The 6,082-nt window shown below is 33.6% G+C and overlaps 1 long non-coding RNA gene across 1 annotated transcript; it reads right to left on the bottom strand.

Annotated features, from left to right (window-relative positions):
- Nucleotides 1-3,976: 3,976 nt before the first annotated feature.
- LOC149573028 (uncharacterized) lies at nt 3,977-4,922 on the bottom strand. The gene is made up of 2 exons (XR_016359640.1): nt 4,830-4,922; nt 3,977-4,028 (listed from the first exon to the last, which is right to left on the bottom strand). It is a non-coding gene; the product is annotated as an uncharacterized LOC149573028 (long non-coding RNA).
- Nucleotides 4,923-6,082: the final 1,160 nt, after the last annotated feature.

Here is a 6,082-nt window from a genome sequence, read left to right as displayed (position 1 = left end):
GAAGGGCTAGTAAAAGCAATGATGAAAGGTGCTTAATTTTTTCTATGAGATTTAATCTCCACGTACCTTCTTACCTGGCTACCCACCCTACTTCCTTGCTGCTCACATTTTTTTGATGGCAATGAGGTATAAGAATAGTGGGAGAGTGGTTGAAAAGACTAGCCCTCCACCACATTTAATGCAATTCTAGGTTGGGTGGCTAGAGCCCTCTTTAGGACTTAGGAATTGTTTAGATATATATTCGATTTTTTAACAATTGCTAGCCCTTCTTTTTACAAGTCGATAGGTAGGGGTGGGTGAGGATGTGACCCATCCCCTCCTTAGGTTTTAATGTTTTTTATTTATTTTAAAGATCATGAGCCTGACATACCATAAATGTCCCTGGTCGCCTTGCAAGTTAGGGAGGGTACCTAAATAGTATAAAAATATAATTTTTATAATTAAGATATCTTATATGGTTATGAGAGTGGCTTTTTTTGTTTTTTTGTTTTATATTGTATTTGGAGAATATAGTGTTGTCATGTACTGCTTTATTTAAATATTTAATGTCTGTAACTAGGAAGGGATTATTTTTGTTGATGTCCATACATTTTCCAGAAAGTTTCTTGCACCTACAGGATCACTTATGAAGCTAACAGTTCCCTCTTTGAACTTGTTTCCTTCATACATTCCATCCTTTAAAATGAATTGGAGAGGGTCTGTTATGCACATTGCGTTATAAATTCCTATTCTAATAAATGATTTAGCATGAAGCAACTATCATATTGCTAGCAAATCTAACTACAAATTGAATTCAAAAAATCTTTGAAACTAAAATTACATTGCATCATATAATCAAAGTGCTTTAATGTCATCCAATTCATAAATTAAGGGGTCTACAGATTCATTCTTATCAATTGCATATCTTCAACTAGGTTGTTTTCAATACTAAACCTCAATCAACTAAATTATCCACATGTAATAGAAAAGATAAAGATATCAAGGAGACAATGTTCAATTCATTCTTAATGGTAAACCAAGACACAAACTTCTTTCCTTCAACACATTTCAAATTTAAGTATAGATAAGACAACATCAATACAACTTAATCTCTCTTACATGTTCCTTTCAAACTACTTTCAACACAATATCAAGCATGACTGTGGTGGTGGAATGACCATATCAATCTATCTACAATGGAAGAACCATTTGGTACATAGATTCTACAAATCTCTTACTCTATGGACATATGAATTGAAAACAAACTCTATATTCTTACAATACATATTGCTTCACATATGTCATGCCAAAAAAATTTTAACCAAAAATTTTAACGCGAGAACACAACCAATTTTTTTTTTGAATACATTAACATTTCCCTGACAAGATGAATGGTTTCGTGTGCATTGTGAAGGGGGATTATACTCCTATCAGGTGGCAGTTATAATAGAATTTTACTTTGCATAATTAAAAGTGTGAGTTGCATTTTAAGTTTAGAGTTTACAATGAAGCATCGATCATAACCTAACTGGAGTTGTCGATAAGATTAAAGGATACACTATCCGTATTTAAACTTGGAATTGTTAGGTTCATTAATAGATCAAAAGGCTCTACTCAGAAAATGAAGTTATGAGCCCTTATTCTTCTACACTTTACCAAGACACTCGGATGGCAAATGTGATGAGTCTTATGTGAGTGTGGCGGTGATAGCATAGAAGATTGTAACAAGAGGATGAATTATTACTCAGTGTGTCTTCATCAATATTCGGGTTACCATTATTATTATATGTTCTATTATAAGTTTACTAGTATCATAGTTATGCCTTACAAGTGCCTGTACTCTCTTAGTTTGCATCTTTTCACGAACATGCTAACATTATTATTTTCAGTTATTAAATCAAACTACGAAGCTAGGAGTTATGACAATCATTATCTTGATCAGAGCATTGCTCAATCTCATATCTCCTTATATTGACATCAAAACATCGTTAATTCATATTTAAAATTAAGTGCCCAACTTGTTTATCTTATCTATACTACACTCGACCTAAATAACCATTAAATAATATAATATATCCAAATATTATACTATAATCTACATAACATATATTGGAAGATTATAATATAATATATCTAGATATATCTATATAATATAGTATATAACTCTAACTACCCATTACATCCCTACATACCTTTAATCACCTTTATTTTAGAATCAAATTTCTTTAATTCAATAACATCCTAATATGACCATTTGATTGGTTAAATAACTATAGCCCATTTATATATCAATGTTTACTACAAACTTTACCTTGTAAATTTATGTGCCACATTTAAATCAACATAATATTAAACTAAACTCCAAACCCACCAAATTACTTTTAAAACTAAAACCACTTTATTAGTCCTAATTTGTTGTCACTTCCTATTCTATATCTAAGCTAGGGGCTAGACTTACATCATGAGCTATAGGATGTCATATCATCCAAGGCTATGTAACTTAAGTCAATTCCTTGTCCAAGCGCATGTTTTGGAATCCCATTAATTTTTTGGGTATTGTTTTGCTTGAAACAAAATACAATTAAAGTGCCAACCACTCCCTCCTTACTACCTTGCCACATGGGCGCCTAGGTAGGCTTAATGGTAGGTGGGAGGGGAAACTAAGAGAGGATGTGCATTTCCCAAAGATGTCCTCTCCACATAAAATCTCTTCCCTTAAAACATGGCGCTGCCCAAGGAAGTAAGGACAATCATGACAAGGTCAAGACACATAAAAACTTCCAAGTACTTTTTCCTTCCCACTAAAAGATGACGCCTAAAATCAGAATACCCTCTACACTTGTTATATCACGTTGCCTTTTGGTTTATACCCACTTTATGTTATTTACAAGATTTGTTTATTTCAACTTGCAACTCCTCATATCTATTGTATTTTAAAAGTAAGGTTTGTTTATTGTTTTGGATGAAAAAGGTAGCGCTTTGGAATTCAAAGCTAGCCCAAAAGTCAAGTAACATTTATGTGTTGCATTAGTAGGTATATATCTTTTTTTAAAAATATTTTGTTTCTCCATAGGTAGTGATTAGACATTTTAGTTTTATAGTTATTGTTTATTCTCAAATTCTTTCTAGCTATGGATGTCTTATTCCTTTAGGGATCTAGGTAGACTCTTAGCCATAAAATATTACTCTGTAATAGAAGAAGTGAATTTAGTTACCTTTCCATATAAATTCCAGAGAGATAAATGGACACCTTCAGCTAGTTAATTTTTTTATGTTCCTTACACTTATATGTATTATTCTGATTTTCTTCTCCCTTAATAGAGGTCATCCTTCATGAGTTGTTATAATAACATACTAGGAATTATTAAGTTTGTTCTTACTAATTAAATTAATAATTCTATTAGATCATTTGTACAAAGGATTTCATTTAAATCAACATATAGAAAAACATGCTGGTGAATTCAATTTTGAAAAAAAAATAGAACTCAGGAAGTGTGGAGCTAACTTTTAATACATCAAATGTTTTCATTTCCTTTGATATCACTTAATACTAAGATGTAAACTATCTACCATTCCTTCTATCAATTGCATACCTTACTTCATTAGCAATTTCAATACTAACATCAAACTTTTAATCATTCCTTATGCAATAGAGAAATAAGATAACAAGGTGGCAAAGTTTAGTTTCATTCCTATTGTTATCTCAAGATACTCAAATTCTCCTTCCTGTATATTCCTATTCATTATAAATGGAACAACATCTAAGCAGCATACCCTCTCTAATATGATCCTTGCAAATTTCTTTCAATACAATATCAAACATGAATTTTTATCAACTTGAGCACAATAGAAAGATCATATATAATACTGTTACATCAACTTCTCTTCTTCAGAACATATGAAATAGAAGCAACAACACACTCTACAATACAATTTCTTTCACATAACCAAGGAGGATTTCTCTCCCCTTAACACAATAATAATACATCTGCTCCTAAGCAAGAAATGGACTCCATAACATCAGGTTTCCAAAACTCTCCAAAGAATACCTGCACAAAGAGAAACAACTAGGGAACCATGGAGGCTCACCTCCCAACCTAGGCCTCAAAGAGACCACCTCCGCGCTAGGGGAAACAAGGCTCAACGGGGACACATTCAAACATCATCATAATAACAAGAATCCAACATGAAAATCATAGTTTAACAACACATTTACAATTCCCAACCAAGGCTTGCACAATGATTCACAAATGGAATCATAAACATTGGGTGAAGGTGGAAACACAAGGAGGTTTACCATTTCATATCATATCTACCATAAAAATCATGCCCTTTCGGGGCTAAATCAACAAAATACCAGGCCCTTTCGGGGCTTTATAATATCATGCCCTTTCGGGGCTTCATAAACATCTTCCACCACACACACTACCAACACAACATCCTCCACCACACACAACCAACAACTTTAGCTTCCTACAAACCCATACTTCAGTTACTTCCTTCCTCACCATTTCTCCTTTTCTTTTTTCTCTCCCAAGGCAAAATATGAATATGAAAATGGCATACAATGGAGCCCATACTCCAAGGTCCTCAACTATGCAATCCAACTGCTGCCCATTCACCCTGGACTCCTCTTCCCTTCCCACAAGGGTGAGTGCAAGTCCCACACCCATAACAATGCTCAAGCACAAAGAAGAAAACAAAACCAAGTAGAAATAAAACAAGAAATTTTCAAGAGTACATCACATTATCACAACACAAGAATACCAAGAACACACCTACCAAAGGCACTCTTACAATTTTCCATTTCAGCTATGAGATATAAAGAAAGCATGGCATGAAGGACTAACCTGCTTACAAGCTATGGCAATGGAATGAAGACCTCTTCCTGCTTGGATTTCCAACTTCTCCTTTCCATCCCTTGGTTGTCTCTAAAATTAGAGAGTGGGTGAATCCCTCCCCAAGATTGGCATAACTTCCCTATAAAGACCTTCACTTTCATCCTCACCTACCTCTTTTTTTCTTGTTTTTTTCCACCAATGAGGACTTAACCAAGTGGTGTCATGAGGAAAGAAGTTAGGTTACAATATGATTTTCGAATTGGCTTGGAAATGACTCTTTTTGAGGGTCCCCTAGGTCCCCTAGACTTACTTATGATCATATTTAACCCCCCAACCCATACTATTACCATGTGGGTGACTTGTTTTCACAAAATTAGCACTTAAGAATCACTTGGGCTCTCTAAAAATTCCTATCACTTGTAACTTGCATTCCATCAAGAAGGCAATTCTTCCTAACACTCTCCAAGGTGGTTTAATTGATTTCGCAATGAGGATTAGGCTTAGGTTGAGTGACTTCATGCCAAAGAATCCTATTTGACATGTCATTTGCACATAGACAAAACAAGTGTCAAATGACACACACATGCACATAAAACACTTCACACATTACGATGACATGTCACTAATCAACCATGCCCTCTGACTATAAAACTCATACACAGTCACAATATGAAATAAACACAATACAACGAGGTTTTGAATCTTCCAAAGATTCACCTTGGCTTAACCATGTTCACATAAGATTGAACCTTGTTTTCCCCATTAATCACCATGGTTCCACTTTCTTGTACACTCAACTTAAACATTAGTAACCCAATAAGATAATACAGGATCCATACAAACACATACAACATAAATCCAATATCTCGTACTACTCATTAACGTATACAAGTAAGTATCATCTAATCATTTCTATTCTAAGTAATTGCAACATCATATTCCATTTAACTTTCATCTAAGTGCATATTCAAAACATTTCATTATCATTCCCATAAAAGATTTAAAACATTGAAATATCGAATATGTGGATCAACAGTAATCTTTCTAAATATAAATTATTTTCAATTAGAGTATCACCACAACTCTTTCTTACATAACAATGAAACTCTGAATCATCTTTAGTAAATCATTGAAACAATATAAAATGGATTTGTGCCGACTAGTTCACTAGTAACTTGATTAAGTTTAACTCCTTAGACTGTTAGAATGTTTCAGTAATTATGTCATAATAATTTAGAACCAAGTTTCAAACATAGCCATGT

The sequence above is a fragment of the Cupressus sempervirens genome, chromosome 2 (assembly GCF_028749045.1).
Source record: "Cupressus sempervirens isolate cs-2001-9-10 chromosome 2, ASM2874904v1, whole genome shotgun sequence".
Lineage (NCBI taxonomy): Eukaryota > Viridiplantae > Streptophyta > Pinopsida > Cupressales > Cupressaceae > Cupressus > Cupressus sempervirens.
The sequence above is the reverse complement of the archived record's forward strand: the minus strand, read 5'-3'. Positions and strand labels throughout refer to the sequence as shown.